At 48.1% G+C, this 18584-nt stretch overlaps 2 pseudogenes; one reads left to right on the top strand and one right to left on the bottom strand.

The window, feature by feature from the left end:
* Positions 7743-8142, bottom strand: Gm5575 (predicted gene 5575; annotated as a pseudogene).
* Positions 14109-18584, top strand: part of Gm43828 — a 6209-nt pseudogene continuing 1733 nt past the window's right edge.

The following is an 18584-nucleotide window of genomic DNA, read 5'->3' on the forward strand; positions in this document are numbered from 1 at the left end:
AATAATATCTGCTTTGTCAGAATTGAAAGTAGCATAGTGACCACACCTGCTCACTGTGACCTTCACCATCAGGGCTCAGGGGCTCATCTGGTACTCCATGAGAAAATATGCTGTGTCTATTGAATGAGGAGAAGTAGAGAGATGTTAGTAATTATTAAAATGTACACATGTCTATGTCTCTCTGTGTGTGTGCATCTGTGTGTTTGAGCATGTATGTTAGTCTATGTGTGTATGTGTTTCTGTGTGTGTGTGTGAGTGTGTGTGCATCTGTGTGTTTGAGCATGTGTGTTAGTCTATTTGTATGTGTTTCTGTCTCTGTGTGTGTGTGTGTGTGTGTGTGAATGTGTGTATAGGGGTAGCCTGGGTGAGAGAACAGAGTTTTAAAACTTGTCTCCTCCTCCTTTACATCCTCTATGTTGCCTCATTTTATCTACAGGTGTCTCTTCTGGCAGCCATCTTTCTAAAGCATTTTTTTAAATAAATTTTTTAAATTTATTTATTTATTTATTTATTTTATGTGTATGACTGCTTTATCTGCATGCACACCTACATGTCTGAAGAGGGCGTCAGATCCCATTACAGATGGTCATGAGCCACCATGTGGTTGCTGGGAATTGAACTCAGGACCTCTGGAAGAGCAGTCAGTGCTCTTAACCACTGAGCCATCCCTCCAGTTCTTTTTTTTTTTTTTTTTTAGATTTCTGAAGAGTTGAAGCCTTTGAAGAACATGAGATGATGGAACAGTAGCATCCTCTCGGGAGGCTGGCTGAGCCCTAGGGTTGAGGGGTGACATGCTGCAGCCTAGTGGCCCCCCTTCAAGTAAGAATGCCTTTCTGGTGCCTGCTGCACCCTCCTGGTGCCAGGCCAGGCTGGCTCTCTACCATTCCAGCCCTCCTTTGCCACATTGGCCTGCCCTTCATTCCTTCTCAGAAACTCTGCTTCTTTGCCACACACCACATGTTCCACCAGGTCCCATCTGACAGCTGGAGCCATGGCACAACCCACAGACACCCAGTGTTCCTTTCACAGACTCTGGTGTGTTCCTGCTAGTCGAGTCCAGTTTTTTCAAGATCTTTTCTCGGGGTTTCCCTTTCTGGAGCCTAGCGTGTCATGCCAATGGCTTACACACTTGATGAAAGGACTCAAGGGCTGAGAACCTGGATCAATGGAGTCTTTATTTTGGAACATCAGTTGACAATCGCTGAATGTGGTCTCCAGCCAGCATTAGGCTCACTAAGAATGTGCTCATTACTGCTAACTAATGAAGAATGTGGCCCTTTTCCTTAACTTGAACACACTCTGAAACGCTGGCCTGAAAGATCAGTGTACACTGGGGAGGCTGGATAAAAAAATCTTTCATCTTCCTCTAAAGAGTCCATTGACATTGTTCTGTCTTCCTCTCTCCCTCTCCCTCTCTCTCTCTCTCTCTCTCTCTCTCTCTCCCCCCCCTCTCTCTCATGTCATTTGTATATCTCCCTATATTTTTTTTAATTTTACTTTTTATTTTATTTTATTATTTTAAGCCCTACTCCTCTCGCCTGATGCAGTTCTTGCCTGGGGACAAATGCCTGTTTTCTTTTTCACTCCCATTTTCCACTGTCAACCCCTAGCTGATATCAGCGCTGGGCCAACGCTGACTCAGCCTAGCCTGTATCCCTTTGCACCTACAGCAACAATTTTGAAAAGATGAAGTTTAAGGCCAGTGCTAGCATGAATACAAAGTGTTGCTTACTGTGCCAGATACATCTTCTTAATCTTCCTGTAGAGCTCTACCAAAACAGTGTTCTCTAGGTTGATCCACCCATACTCAGGTCCCTGTTTCTGCGCCATCTGTAGCTGCCTGCGGCCACACGAACTGGCTTCCTGAGTGGGGGGCCAGAGCTGTAAAGGAGGGAATGGCTAGAGAAGAAATGAGAACAAGACAAAGTGCTGATTAAGGCCCAGTGTTAACTAGCGATCTGTGCTTATAAAGGGGGAAAGCCTGTCTCCCACTGATCCACTCTTGATGCCTGTCGCCAGCCTGTAAGCAATTAGGCTGACAGAACTAGTTTGGCTATAAGGTGTCAGTTGCCAGTTGTGGCTGTCTCAGGAATTTCTCAGGAAGGCAGGTTCAACCTCTCAGCGGGTAGCAGTGTCTTGGAGAAGAGCAGCAGCAGGTGACAGAACAATTGAACCTTCTAGGTAGGAAGGCTCCACCCCAGGTGGTCTCATTCACAGTGGCAGCAAGGTCCGAACCATCCTGCTCAAGGCTGGGGAAGGCTACAGGAACCATTAACTTGTGCCTGTGCCTTTGTCAAAATGAACCCCAGTCACTGTGTTTTGGGGGTTCTTGTTACTCTTGCTCATTCATTGCCACCAGCAAGGGACATGGCCTCCTTGTCTTGACTAAAACCAGTCACTGGTGTGGTCAGAACCACAGGAAAAATAGTCCTTAAAAAGACTTAGGGTCTGGAGTTGTAGCTACCCTTGCCTAGCACACATGAGAAACACACAGGAATAAAAGAATTTGAGGCCAAAAAACTATATAGTATTCCCTGTAGATCTTTTGTTCCTCTTTGAAATACAAATGACATGAAATAAAGGAGTGGGAAAAGCTTCACCAGGTATACTAACTCCAACCCCCAAGTCCTCTGCATGGTAGGAGGGATCAAGAGCAGATTCTGAAGGCAGATGGAAAGGGTTCATAGCCTTTTCCCAGCACTGAGTGTGGTACTGGGCAAATCTCTCTCTGGAACCAAGTCTTCTCTTCTGTAAGATCAGCTGGTGTCCCCATCCCAGATGTAAAGAGTTGGGTTTCTGTCTGGCTCAGGAAAAGCAGCCCTCATGGTAGGTTGTGGGAAGCCACATGTGCCGTTGCAGAGTGGCACTGACTACTGCTGGCCACCACGCATAAGTTTGGACAAACAACCAATGTGTACATATGCAGTAAAGTTTTTTACAAAGACACTGCCTGGCCTGGGCATGATAATGAGGTTCTGTAAGGTACTGAGAGAGTAACCAATCAGATGTGAGACATGCAAATGAGGTATGATAATGAGGCTCTGTGAGGTACTGAGAGAGAGTAGCCAATCAGATGAGGAACATGCAAATGAGGCGTTGTGCATAACCAATCCAGGTGTGAGACACGCCTCTCCTAGGCCTATAAAAGCAGCACCAGTTCTGGGCTCGGGGTCTTTTCGCCTCTACAATCAAGCTCTCCCAATAAACGTGTGCTCCTGTTGCAGCGTCGTTCTTGCTGGTCGAGTCCGGTGCGCGCAAGAGTAGGTGTCTCCTTCTGAGTGGAAGGTGATTAACCTCTGTCCAGCCCTGACAACCCTTCCAGGATGACATGTCCCACACTGCTCCAGTCTCTCCCCACACTGCTCCAGTCTCTTCCCACTTCCCACACTGCTCCAGTCTCTCCCCACTCCCCACACTGCTCCAGTCTCTCCCCACTCCCCACACTGCTCCAGTCTCTCCCCACTCTCCACACTGCTCCAGTCTTCTCCACTCCCCACACTACTCCAGTCTCTCTCTCCCCACTCCCCACACTGCTCCAGTCTCTCTCTCCCCACTCCCCACACTGCTCCAGTCTCTCCCCACTCCCCACACTGCTCCAGTCTCTCTCTCCCCACTCCCCACACTGCTCCAGTCTCTCTCCACTCCCCACACTGCTCCAGTCTCTCCCCACTCCCCACACTGCTCCAGTCTCTCCCCACTCCCCACACTGCTCCAGTCTCTCCCCACTCCCCACACTGTTCCAGTCTCTCCCCACTCCCCACACTACTCTAGTCCCTCCCCATGCTCTTATCCACTGCTGCAGCATCTGAAGACACTCTAGCTTGATCAAGGGGTCAAGGAGTCTGCTACTCCTCAAATCAAGCTGCTAATGTGACATTTGAAGCCACCAGGAAGGCAGCAAGGGCAGAGAATCCAGGCCACCATGAGAGCAGGGCTGGCTTCCGAGGTGTTCTTGGCTCATCAGATTCCTCCATGTCAGGTTCATGTTTCCCTCAGCCACCCCTCCATCAGTCCTTTTCCTTGAACCATGCTTTCCTTGTTCCTTTATTCTCTTGCCTGCCTTGCACACCCAGACACCCACCTTTCTGGTTCTGAGTGTGTGTATAAGAGCTGTGTTGCGTGCAGAATCCATCCATAAGGGAACATAGAGGAACAGTGTCTGTGTAAGAGCTGTGTTGCGTGCAGAATCCATCCATAAGGGAACATAGAGGAACAGTGTCTGTGTAAGAGCTGTGTCGCGTGCAGAATCCATCCATAAGGGAACATAGAGGAACAGTGTCTGTGTAAGAGCTGTGTCGCGTGCAGAATCCATCCATAAGGGAACATAGAGGAACAGTGTCTGTATAAGAGCTATGTCGCGTGCAGAATCCATACATAAGGGAACATAGAGGAACAGTCCCCACACAGTCCTGAGTTCCATGCAAGGTGCTTCAGGGTCATCTCTCATCCTAATTACTTATTTCTAATAATTCAGTATGTGTGTAGACTGTGATGTGATCACATTCACCATGCCCCCTCTTCCTCCTCTCCCACTCTCTGGTTTCTTTCTTCCCATCTATCCCCGCTCTGAGCCCAGTGATTTTTGATGTTGCTCAGGCAGCCACAGCTGTCGAGAGTCTGCTTTTGTGGTGGCCAATCCAGTGTTTCACAGCACCCCTCCCCACGCTCTGGCTCTTACAGTCTTCCCACCCCTTTTTCTGCAATGTTCCCTATGCCTTGGAGGGGCCAGCACAGATGTCCTGCTGAGGGCTTACAACTGAACAGTCACTTATTCTCAGCACTTTGACAGTTGTGACACTCTACATTAACCGTTCTCTTCTGCAAGAAACTAAACTCCTCTGAGCCGTGCTGAGAACAGCACTCATCCACAGATAGAAACACAAGTGGTGTGGCTACATGTTCATTTAGCAAAACAGCAATAGTACCTTCTCTCTAGGTCCTGTGACCTCCCCAGTCATAGGTGCTTTGGCCAGATTGACAGCGTCAGGATATATTCCCTCCTGTGAGGAGTGTTAGTGCAAATTTAAAACTGGCAATTTTTTTCTCTAACCTGGCTAACTCCCAAATAATTGAGACAGAGACTATTGGATTTATTTACCAAGCTTTCAGGCACAGTAACTGAGCAGACATTAACCTATCCTAATCCTCTAAGCTAATATGGCTGCCTCCTTGCCAAAATCCCCAAGATACTTGCATGTTGGTATTGACCTGGCTCATGTGTGTCCTTGTGGTGGATCCTGGTCCTTCCTCTTATGGAAAATCATCTTTTCCTCTATTTCTCCTCCTGGCTGGAATTGGAAGTCCAGCCTTACTCTCTCCCCTACCCAGGCATTGGCTGATCAGCTTTTTATTGACCAATCAGAGATATTTTACACAACATTGAGACAGGAGTCTTAGAGTAAGCACTACAGTGCTGTGTCTGGATTGCAACCAGATATGGGGCAGCATGAGAACTCAGCATTGGAATAATACAAAGATAATCTCTACACCATGTACAATAATGTTATGCCAACAGGGGTGGAACTCTAATTCAATTGAGATGTAATTGTTAAACTCACTACCACCATTGCTCCAGTGGGTTCTTGTAGGATTGTAGGCCCACATTCACCACAGGGCATGGCTGCTTGGGGAGGGGAGTTCAACTGTGCTCACCCCATGCTGTCACCATGGTGGGTGCTGGGCTGTAGGGAAGGTGCACTGCTCCAGGGTGGGAAAGCACAAGCTGAGATGTGGGAAAGTCAGAGCTGATTTGGGGGTCCACGGGCCTGCAATGTGGCTGGGTCTATGGGGTTCTCAGACTCTTGGACATCTAGGCACTGCAGAGAATGGAATGGGGGTGGGTGGGCTGGGAACAGCATCTAGCCAGGGCCTGGGAGAGGGGGAAAGGGGAGCTCCGGCTAGTCCCAGTGGGGATGATTGCCCTTAGCTTTGTGGTGGCTGTGGCTGAGAGTGCAGAGAGGCCTTCTATGGGAGATTAGGCTACAGCTCTGTGGATGAAGGCCTTGTTCATGGTTCCCCGTGGCAGATCTTGGTAAAAAGAGACAGCCCATGATTCTAAATAGTTTATTGTCCTGGCAGAAAATGGATGCATAAAACCATCCTTTCTCAGGGCGGGCCTGAGATTAAGTACCTTTTGCAGGGAGGAGTGTCTGGGAAGGGAAGCCTCAGGTGTGTGCCCATCAGGTCTCCCGGTCTCCACCTGCTCTACTTTACCAAACTTCCTGGCGTGCTTTCATGTCCCACAGGTCTATCTTGCCTGCTTTGCACAGTTGATGACTCTTCCACTCCAGGAACCTGCATAGTCTTCTGGGTAGCCAATCAGAAAGACACTTCCAGATCAATTCCAGCCTGGTTTTCCCATCTGGAGCCCTGTGGTGTGAGCCTCAGGTTTCACTATCCCTTCAACCCCGTGATGGACATACCCTCACATAAAACAGAACACCCAACTAACGCTGCTAAAATGCTAACTAAAATGAAGTCTAGGTCAAAGGGCAAGCTGTGAGCCCTGCTAATACTGCCTTCCTGTCGTCTCAGCACTTGCGAAGTAGAAGCAGGAGGTCAAGGGTTCAAGGTCAGCCTCAGCTACTGAGTGACCTGGGAAAGTTCCTAAGTGGAACTTGAAAGCATACATTTCCACCACTTCCGTTTTCTCTCAGGCCTCGCTCCTCTCTTGCTCGGCCATTTTCAGTGGCCACGGCTTCTCTTTCACACGGATGTAAGTGAAAGAAAAACTTTACAATCTATCTTTTCTCTATTTCATTTCCCCTTCCTATACGCACAAGAGGGAATTTGGTTTAGTTTTTTTTTTTTTCCTTTGTCCAGGAGACGTCTGCAGCCGTAAGCCAAGTCCAGCCAGCTGCACATTATAACACAGCCTGCAAAGAAAAGACTTTCGCTTAATTGAGAAACACCCAAACAATTCAAACTCCTGTGTGACCCAGAGACAGTGTATAAAGTACAATTCAGTGTCTACACATATCAGTAGCCAGTCTACTTCAGTGTTAATGTCTATGTGGCATGGTTCCCTGTCTTGCATTGGTTGGGCTGTTTGTGAATTCACGCTGCCCATGTGGACGTTGGGTCTCAAGTAGATAACTAACCTGTGCAGAGGACTGTGACTTCCCACAGGAAAGGCTGGGCTGATCTTAGCTCCGTGATGTCAGATAAAGTCCTGCTTAGTCATCACCTTCTTCTTTTATTTTCCTCTCTCTTTTTTTTTTTTTTTTTTCTTTTTTCAGTGCAGGGCATTGAACCCAGGGCCTCATGCATTCTGGGCAAGTGTTCTACCGCTGACTACAAACTGCCGCCCTACCTGTGCCCTCCTGGCTTCAGGATGGCTGCTTTAGTTCCTTACATCCTTTCCTCTTGTGAGTGTCTGGGAAGAACTTGAAGTAGTATTCTGTCATGCTTCCTGACCTGGTGATGCTTGCTGAACTCAGCGACGGTTGGGCCAATGACAGACTGCACATAATAAGGTAATCCCGTTTTATGATGGAGCTGGGCAGAGGATGTAACTGACTAATAAAGTCAGCATGCGCAAGGCCCTCACTCAGCATAAAAACAAAAGAATCATAATTGGGCCGGAGAGATGGTTGCTCTTCCAGAGGTCCTGAGTTCAATCCCCAGTACCCACATGATGATTCACAGCCATCTGTAAAGGATCGGATGCCTGCCCTCCTCTGGTGTGTCTGAAGGCAGCTACTGTGTACTCATATGTGTAACATAAATAGATACATCTTTTTGTGCCAATTTAAATAGTTTTATTATTCCGTGTTACTTGTTTTGGGTCCCTGTGGAACAATGCTACACCCTCTTCTTGGACTGACTTAATCCACCTCTTCAATGGTGGGGCCTGATGGGGGAGCTCCTCCACCTGGGAAGCCACCAGGCATTCCCCCAGGCATGCCACCGGCACTCTGGTACAGCTTGGTAATGATAGGGTTGCAGACTTTCTTCAGTTCTTTCTGCTGATGCTCAAACTCTTCCTTCTCTGCAGTCTGGTTCTTATCCAGCCAGCTGATGATTTCATTGCACTTGTCAAGAATCTTCTGTTTGTCCTCATCATTGATCCTGCCTTGAAGTCTCTCATCTTCCACAGCTGCTTTCACTTTGAAGGCATAGGACTCCAGTGAATTCTTGGAGAATAGATACATCTTCAAAAAGAAAAACAATCAGTAGCTGCCATGACACCCTAGCTAGTTGCTTCCACAGTTGTTACCATTCACAAAGGTTTCTCTTCAAACAAATAAAACCACATACTGAAGACATACCTGCTAGCCATGTGCTAAATCTCATGTTTGATAAATTATAGGGAGGGGAATCCCCCCCCCCCATGATTCTACAACTACACGGTTTACCTGTACCAAGCAGCTTACAGTTCATCAAGAGCCAGCTTCTAAAATCTACTGCAGAAAACCTTAGTGCCCTTAGGAATAGCTTTCAAAATTCTTCCAGCAGCTGCTTTGAGAATATACTTTTGCTGATTAAACACTGGTTGGATTTTTTTTCTTTACAAATGAACTCATTTAGTTATCAAGATAAAACTGGAACATACTATATACTTGGACACCTGTGCAGCTCATCTCACAGGTGAGAAAACTGAGCCACAGAAGTTTCTCCCTTACCCAAGATCATAGTGTCAGTGAGAGACAGAAGCAGGATGCAGGCCAAAGCTGTCCTCTCACAGAGTGTGTACTCTGTCTCTCAGGCCCCCATGAAGCGACTCCCATCTGTGTTGTCTGGAAATCAGCAGTTCAGGCCGCACAGGTCAGCAGCAGCAGCAGCAGCAGCAGCAGCAGCAGCAGCAGCAGCAGCAGGGAGTAGCAGCAGCAGCAGCAGCAGCAGCAGTTGACTCCACTCACAAGCACTTCACAGATACACCAGCAGTCCAGTTCGGTAGAGTCAAGAGAGCAAACAGGCATCAGGAGCGGTGGTACTATCCAGCAGGGTCAGCCAGGCCTCAGCCTTAGCTCAAGTCAGTAGGAGGCACCAGAGCAAACAGGAATGCCAGGAGAAGTTCTCCACTGTGCCCCCCAGGGGAGCAAGGAGCAAACATTGCACAGCTAGCTCTCTCAGCAAGCTAGCTCAGCCTCCATCACTGTCCTTCGAGCTCCAAACATCACTGTCCTCCATGGGTCTTGCCTCAGCACGTGTGTCTGTCTCAGCTGACATCACTCTGCCAATCAGCCTGAGTCTGCAGAAGCTGCAAAAAACTGCAGCATACCACCAGAAGTTTTTTGGTTCATTTGTCTCTATGGAGTCCCGACAAATGGAGCTCAACTATACAATGTAAGGCAGACCAATGCACACACGTTGTTAGTAAAGTATCTTCCATCACGTGTCCTTTCATGTGCTTGCTTTAGCAGAACATCCTCTCGCCTGTGTCAGCTTCAGTGGAACGTTCCTTCACCTGTTCACCCCAGCGAAACACCATCCAGTCGACTCTCCAAAGAACACTTAAGTTTTCACTTCAGACTTGCACAAGTGTCTGAGGTGCAGACATCAGATATGGTCTGGCTATACGGATAAAAACAGACTTGAAAACACGATAGCATCTTAGGAAGGAATACCAAGGGTTTAAAAACAAGGGTTGGTAGCCAACCAGACCAGCATGTCTGCTAGCTCTCCAGTGCTGGCCGTGGTCCACCAATCTATCAACCGGCTAAGCACAGTGTCTTTTCCTAAGAGTCTTAGTCTAAAAGTGAAGTGAACTGGGCCAATACTGCACTCGCTGCACAAGCCTCTGAGCTTCTTCCGGCCTCAGTGCAACCCTTTTCTGTGACTTTCAAAGTCTTTCTTTTTACTCTTGAATAATTTAGATTTGAATTTATAAGTCCATCATTTTTGTTACAAAACCATACTGGCATGATATTAGACACTGATCAAATCTTAAAAAGTTTTTTTAAAAATGCATTACTGCTTTAAAGACTATGCCAAACGTTAAGTATAAGGGTTGCCACCGAAAGCCCTTCTAAAGCTGTGGGATGCTGAAAAGCTTCTTGTTTGTTCCTTTGGTTTTGTTTTGTTTTGTTTTTTCCTCCATGAACCAGTGGGTCCATCTTTAAGAACTAGCCATGAGTGAGTTGAGATCACTACTCAGTTAAGAGTTCTCAAAGTGAGCTAACAGCCTGAGAGAACAGCCAAACACCCTTTAGAGGCCAGAGATACTGCAACAGACAATCAACCATCTCTCCTCCAGTCAAGAAGTTGTGGCTGTTCTCAAAATTCACTCCAAAAGACCAAATTGTGAAGTGAGGGCAAACCTGTCAGGGAAAAAGATATTATAAACACACACACACACACACACACACACACACACACACACACACACACACACACACAGATATGACCAGACTTTTCATCTGTAGAGAAGGGATGGAAAAGAAATAAGGTAGCATGGATGGGTTCCAGGGCAAATCTGGTGGGATCTGAGGTGCGCAGGCAAGCGATGCTAGGCCACATTTCCCACTTTGCTCAGAAGTCTTTGCTTTGCAGCACACCTGGATTCAGTCCACACCCCAGTCAAATGGACTCCTTTGCCCTCCATGCCCATATTTAGCCAAAACCCAAAAGCCTTGAGAAAGCTCCCATCCTATCTCCACCCTGAAAAGAATCACTGGAAATATACCAGTTAGCTCTAAAGATCTGTCAGGTTTATGTGCAAAAGATAATTAAAAAGAAGGTAAATACATATACAAGGCAGTTATACCAACCCAGAGAATTAAAGCATGAGTAGAGGGCAGGGCAGACACTTCCTCAGTGTGCCCCTCTATAGGAACTGACCTGCTATAACAAAAAGGGTATGTTGGTGTTCTGGGGTACGTGAGACAATTGATCGAAGAAAGAGAGATGCCGCAGGATGAATTTAGGCTTCTCAGCAGCAGTGGGATCGGTCTCTCGAGGACTGAAGGCTGGCAGCTTCACAGACCATTTATTGATTGTTACACAAAAGGCCGTTTAGCAAGCCGATTCCCAAATACCAAAATCTCTTATCAGATCTAGATGTTTTAGGGAACGTTACCTAAGCAAACACAGTCATTATACGAGTTCCAGGTTTGCCAGGAATACCTTACAATAGGGGTTGCTAAGGCTCTGAAATTCTGAAAGAAAGAAAAGCAACCCCATAAATTTCAAGGCTAAGTGGCCATCACCCCAGAGTAATTAAGTGCAATGCCCGTTCTAAAACTCTGCTAACAAAGGTGTGTTATTCTGTATGTGAACTAAAGCATATTTTATTTCATTTTGTAAGCCTCTCCCCATGAAATTACACTTTAAACATGTTTCAGAATCCCTATATATACTGAAAACTTACTGATTTTTTTATGATCACAAAAAGTAAATATATTGTAAAAAGAATTTGAGTGGTCATCCTTAGTGACACAGTCTCCCAGATATAGTCAGACAACAATGATATCCCAGGTTCTATGCCCTGTACCACATATATTTTTTCAGTTTGCAGAATATGTGCCTAGCTTACAGAAAGCCCTGGGTGTGAGCTTCAACACTGAATAAAACCCAGCAAAGGTAGCAAACACTTCGCTTCTACCTACAGAATGAGTTCAAGACCAGCCTAGGATACATGAGACCCTGTCTTAAATAAATAAGTAAATAAATAAATAAATAAATCCTATCATCTTTAATTTATTGAACAAAATACAAAGGCTATTGAGCTATGCAAGGTGCTACAAAGGAAGTAAAAATCATGTGTGTGGTCTTCCTGACCCAAGTATACCTAAATATTAGCATCAGACCACTCCAAAGTGAGGAGCATTCTACAAAATCTTGTCTTCACCAATGGTATGTCAAGAAACACAATGGACTATAGTAATAATGCTACAGATTAAGGAATAAACATGACATAACCAAATATGATCCATGACCCTGGATAGGATCCTGACTGGGATAGGGGGTGGGGTGAAACTGCTCAATATGTTATTGAAATGAGTGACCATATCCGATCACTGTACTGATCATTGCACTGGTGTTACGTTGCCAAACTGCCCTTTGCACTCTGCTAAGATGAAGACGATCCTCCATCTCAGGAACAGCAGCTAAAGATGAGGAAAGGAGTGTGCTGTCTGCAACTTTGTTTAAAAATGGTGTGCATGCATGGACATTAGGCGTGCAAATAAAGGGCACCTGGGTTCTTGTTCTAGCTTTCTAACTCTTCCATGCCTTTGAAGTCATTTCAGAACAGACTTTTTACATTGTTGAAGTTGTAGGCAAGGCTCTGCACCTCCAAAACTCCTTGCCAGAGAGATGGTTGCTTCCCAGTTAACACTGAAACACTATCTAGAGCAAGACACTGATGACTAGTTCAGAGCAAAAGCTTCAAGATCTGAAGGATTCATTTTCACTCCAAAGAGCTCTGGAGACAGGCAGCCAAGGGTGAAAGAGGCCAGGAAACCAATTACTTGTGACAGGAACTTGGCCCTAGCTACCTCTTATTAAATATCTACTTCTGAGAAGTCAGAGGGAAAAGCACCAGACATGCATGAAAACATCTGCCTTAGGGTTTCTATTGCTGTAAACAGTCACCACGACCAAGGCAACACTTATACAAGCAAATGTAGGGGAGGGGCTGATACTAAACTCTGGTTCCCTAATTGGTTCTTGATTTGGTTAATATGAAGGCAGGTCCAATTGCTGGATGAGGGTAAAAGTGGAACTTCCAAGTCCCAGGAGGAAAAAAAGAGTGCAAGGAAAGTGAAGGGCTAGGCTTTGGAATGAGAAGCACACATCAACCATGTAAGATCTTGGGAAAGCTAGAACCGGCAGCCTCCACCACTGTTGGATGGCTGATAGCTGATACAGGTTAGCTACTAAGTTTAGGGCAGGAGATGCTGTGCACAGCAATTGTGCTATCTGGCAAGTTCTAAGATAACAAAGCTGTCTGAATGTTTTTCGTTACTTGGAGCAAAGTTGGTTAGAGATAGCTGGGTCATTGATGGCAGCTTGGCAAAGCCAAGCTGGGAGTGGGACTGGTGGCATCCACTGTCAAAGCTAGCTGAGAGGAACAAAAGAGAAGCCAGGAGGAGCTGGGAACAGTTAAATGCTTTAAGTGGGGCTTAATGAGCCATTTGAATAGGAACAAGGAAGATAGTGGCGTTGAGGGTGATTTGAACTGTTTTCCTAATTCCACACCCTAGAATCCACATTCCTTCAAACAAAAGCATGGTCAGGCCTGACAGCAATACCCACTCCTGGTACCAACTTCTTTGTTTGGATTTTATTGCTGTGAAGAGACACATGACCAAGATTCCTTCTTATAAAGGACAACATTTAATTGGGTCTGGTTAAAAGCTTCAGAGATTCAGTCCATTATCATCATGGTGGGAAGCATGGCAAACATGGTACTAGAGAAGCTGAGAGTTCTACATCTTGATCTGAAGGCAGCCAGGAGGAGACTATGCCACACTGGGTGTAGCTTGAGCACAGGAGACCTTAAAGACCTCCCTACAATGACACACTTCCTCCAAGAAGATCACACCCACTCCAGTAAGGTCACGCTTGCTCCAACAAGGCCACACCCTATAGTCCAAGTATTTAAACACATGAATCTATGTGGGCCAAACCTATTGGTGACACTCTTTCCAGAACCTATCTGGCTTATCTTGTGAGTGGGAAGCTGTATTCCCTCTGTTCTTAGCACCTCTTTCCCACAGTCCCTGGCAATTAACAATATACTCTCTGTTTCTGTGGATTTGTCTATCCTGGTTGTATTAATGAAAGACCCCACCATAAGGCTTAGCAAGCTAGCTGCAGTAACGCCATTTTGCAAGGCATGAAAAAGTACCAGAGCTGAGTTCTCAAAAGTTACAAGGAAGTTCAGTTAAAGATTAACAGTTAAAAATCAAGGCTGAATAATACTAGGACAAGGGCCAAGAACCGATGGTACCCACCTGGGCCCCGGCTCAGGGCCAAGAACAGATGGTACCCAGATAAGGCGGAACCAGCAACAGTTTCTGAAAAAGTCCCACCTCAGTTTCAGGTTCCCCAAATGACCAGGAAATACCCCAAGCCTTGATTTGAACTAACCACTCAGCTCGCTTCTCGCTTCTGTACCCGCGCTTTTTGCTCCCCAGCCCTATAAAAAGGGTAAAAACCCCACACTCGGCGCGCCAGTCCTCCGATAGACTGAGTCGCCCGGGTACCCGTGTTCCCAATAAAGCCTCTTGCTGATTACATCCGAATCGTGGTCTCGCTGATCCTTGGGAGGGTCTCCTCAGATTGATTGACTACCCACCTCGGGGGTCTTTCATTTGGAGGTTCCACCGAGATTAGGAGACCCCTGCCCAGGGACCACCGACCCCCGCCGGGAGGTAAGCTGGCCAGCGGTCGTTTCGTGTCTGTCTCTGTCTCCGTGCGTGTTTGTGCCGGCATCTAATGTTTGCGCCTGCGTCTGTACTAGTTGGCTAACTAGATCTGTATCTGGCGGTTCCGTGGAAGAACTGACGAGTTCGTATTCCCGGCCGCAGCCCTGGGAGACGTCCCAGCGGCCTCGGGGGCCCGTTTTGTGGCCCATTCTGTATCAGTTAACCTGCCCGAGTCGGACTTTTTTGGAGCTCCTCCACTGTCCGAGGGGTACGTGGCTTTGTCGGGGGACGAGAGGCAGAGACACTTCCCTCCCCCGTCTGAATTTTTGCTTTCGGTTTTACGCCGAAACCGCGCCGCGCGTCTGATTTGTTTGTTGTTCTTTTGTTCTTCGTTAGTTTTCTCCTGTCTTTAAGTGTTTTTGAGATCATGGGACAGACCGTAACTACCCCTCTGAGTCTAACCTTGCAGCACTGGGGAGATGTCCAGCGCATTGCATCCAATCAGTCTGTGGATGTCAGGAAGAGGCGCTGGGTTACCTTCTGTTCCGCCGAATGGCCAACTTTCAATGTGGGATGGCCTCAGGATGGTACTTTTAATTTAGGTATTATCTCTCAGGTCAAGTCTAGAGTGTTTTGTCCTGGTCCCCACGGACACCCGGATCAGGTCCCATATATCGTCACCTGGGAGGCACTTGCCTATGACCCCCCTCCGTGGGTCAAACCGTTTGTCTCTCCAAAACCCCCTCCTTTACCGACAGCTCCCGTCCTCCCGCCCGGTCCTTCTGCGCAACCTCCGTCCCGATCTGCCCTTTACCCTGCCCTTACCCCCTCTATAAAGCCCAAACCTCCTAAGCCCCAGGTTCTCCCTGATAACGGCGGACCTCTCATTGACCTTCTCACAGAGGACCCCCCGCCGTACGGAGCACAACCTTCCTCCTCTGCCAGAGGGAACGATAAAGAAGAGGCGGCCACCACCTCCGAGGTTTCCCCCCCTTCTCCCATGGTGTCTCGACTGCGGGGAAGGAGAGACCCTCCCGCAGCGGACTCCACCTCCTCCCAGGCATTCCCACTCCGCATGGGGGGAGATGGCCAGCTTCAGTACTGGCCGTTTTCCTCCTCGGACTTATATAATTGGAAAAATAATAACCCTTCCTTTTCTGAAGATCCAGGTAAATTGACGGCCTTGATTGAGTCCGTCCTCATCACCCACCAGCCCACCTGGGACGACTGTCAGCAGTTGTTGGGGACCCTGCTGACCGGAGAAGAAAAGCAGCGGGTGCTCCTAGAGGCTAGAAAGGCAGTCCGGGGCAATGATGGACGCCCCACTCAGTTGCCTAATGAAGTCAATGCTGCTTTTCCCCTTGAACGCCCCGATTGGGATTACACCACTACAGAAGGTAGGAACCACCTAGTCCTCTATCGCCAGTTGCTCTTAGCGGGTCTCCAAAACGCGGGCAGGAGCCCCACCAATTTGGCCAAGGTAAAAGGGATAACCCAGGGACCTAATAAGTCTCCCTCAGCCTTTTTAGAGAGACTCAAGAAGGCCTATCGCAGGTACACTCCTTATGACCCTGAGGACCCAGGGCAAGAAACCAATGTGTCTATGTCATTCATCTGGCAGTCTGCCCCGGATATCGGGCGAAAGTTAGAGCGGTTAAAAGATTTAAAGAGCAAGACCTTAGGAGACTTAGTGAGGGAAGCTGAAAGGATCTTTAATAAGCGAGAAACCCCGGAAGAAAGAGAGGAACGTATCAGGAGAGAAACAGAGGAAAAAGAAGAACGCCGTAGGGCAGAGGATGAGCAGAGAGAGAAAGAAAGGGACCGCAGAAGACATAGAGAGATGAGCAAGCTCTTGGCCACTGTAGTTAATGGTCAGAGACAGGATAGACAGGGGGGAGAGCGGAGGAGGCCCCAACTTGATAAGGACCAATGCGCCTACTGCAAAGAAAAGGGACACTGGGCTAAGGACTGCCCAAAGAAGCCACGAGGGCCCCGAGGACCGAGGCCCCAGACCTCCCTCCTGACCTTAGGTGACTAGGGAGGTCAGGGTCAGGAGCCCCCCATGATTGCCTCGAGATCTTGGCTGAAACGCATGGAACCAGACCGGATCTCACCGACCAGCCCATCCCAGACGCCGACCACACCCGGTATACCGATGGGAGCAGCTTTTTGCAAGAAGGACAGCGAAAGGCTGGGGCAGCAGTGACGACTGAAACCGAGGTAATCTGGGCGAGGGCCCTGCCAGCTGGAACGTCAGCCCAGCGAGCCGAACTGATCGCACTCACCCAAGCCCTGAAAATGGCAGAAGGTAAGAAGCTAAATGTTTACACTGATAGCCGCTATGCCTTCGCTACGGCCCATGTTCATGGGAAAATATATAGGAGACGGGGGTTGCTGACCTCAGAAGGCAAGGAAATCAAGAACAAAAGCGAGATCCTAGCCTTGCTGAAAGCCCTCTTTTTGCCAAAGAGGCTCAGTATTATCCATTGCCCGGGACACCAAAAAGGGAACAGTGCTGAAGCCAGGGGCAACCGAATGGCGGATCAAGCAGCCAGGGAGGCAGCCATGAGAGAGATCACAGAAACTTCCACGCTCTTAATAGAGGATTCGTCCCCGTATACTCCCAGTTACTTCCACTACACAGAGACTGACAGAAAAGACCTTCTGAGACTGGGAGCCGTATACGATGAGGACAAAAGGTATTGGGTCCTGCAGGGAAAACCTGTAATGCCTGACCAATTCACCTTTGAGCTCTTAGACTCCCTACACCGGCTCACCCACCTCAGCTATCAGAGGATGAAGGCACTCCTTGACCGGGAAGAGAGCCCCTACTACATGTTAAATCGGGATAGAACTCTCCAGCACGTAACAGAATCCTGTACAGCTTGTGCTCAAGTAAATGCTAGTAAAGCCAAAATCGGAGCAAGGGTGCGAGCGCGGGGACACCGACCCGGCACCCATTGAGAAATCGATTTTACCGAAGTTAAGCCAGGGCTGTATGGACATAAGTATCTCCTGGTGTTTGTGGACACATTCTCTGGCTGGGTAGAAGCATTTCCAACCAAGCGTGAAACTGCCAGGGTTGTGACCAAGAAGCTGCTTGAAGAAATTTTTCCAAGATTCGGGATGCCCCAGGTATTGGGGACAGATAATGGGCCTGCCTTCATCTCCCAGGTAAGTCAGTCGGTGGCCAAGTTGCTGGGGATTGATTGGAAACTGCATTGTGCTTACAGACCCCAGAGTTCAGGTCAGGTAAAAAAAATGAACAGGACAATCAAGGAGACTTTAACCAAATTAACGCTTGCAGCTGGCACTAGAGACTGGGTACTCCTACTCCCCCTGGCCCTCTACCGAGCCCGGAATACTCCGGGCCCCCATGGACTTACTCCGTATGAAATTCTGTATGGGGCACCCCCGCCCCTTGTCAATTTTCATGATCCTGAAATGTCAAAGTTAACTAATAGTCCCTCTCTCCAAGCTCACTTACAGGCCCTCCAAGCAGTACAACGAGAGGTCTGGAAGCCACTGGCCGCTGCTTATCAGGACCAGCTGGATCAGCCAGTGATACCACACCCCTTCCGCGTCGGTGACGCCGTGTGGGTACGCCGGCACCAGACTAAGAACTTAGAACCCCGCTGAAAAGGACCCTACACCGTCCTGCTGACCACCCCCACCGCTCTCAAAGTAGACGGCATCTCTGCGTGGATACACGCCGCTCACGTAAAGGCGGCGACAACTCCTCCGGCCGGAACAGCATGGAAGGTCCAGCGTTCTCAAAATCCCTTAAAGATAAGATTAACCCGTGGGGCCCCCTGATAGTTATGGGGATCTTAGTGAGGGCAGGAGCCTCGGTACAACGTGACAGCCCTCACCAGGTCTTCAATGTTACTTGGAGAGTTACCAACCTAATGACAGGACAAACAGCTAACGCCACCTCCCTCCTGGGGACGATGACAGACACCTTCCCTAAACTATATTTTGACCTGTGTGATTTAGTAGGAAACTACTGGGATTGGGATGACCCAGATGGAGATGGTTGCCGCTCTCCCGGGGGAAGAAAAAGGACAAGACTGTATGACTTCTATGTTTGCCCCGGTCATACTGTACCAATAGGGTGTGGAGGGCCGGGAGAGGGCTACTGTGGCAAATGGGGATGTGAGACCACTGGACAGGCATACTGGAAGCCATCATCATCATGGGACCTAATTTCCCTTAAGCGAGGAAACACTCCTAAGGATCAGGGCCCCTGTTATGATTCCTCGGTCTCCA

Source organism: Mus musculus, chromosome 5 (assembly GCF_000001635.26).
Source record: "Mus musculus strain C57BL/6J chromosome 5, GRCm38.p6 C57BL/6J".
Lineage (NCBI taxonomy): Eukaryota > Metazoa > Chordata > Mammalia > Rodentia > Muridae > Mus > Mus musculus.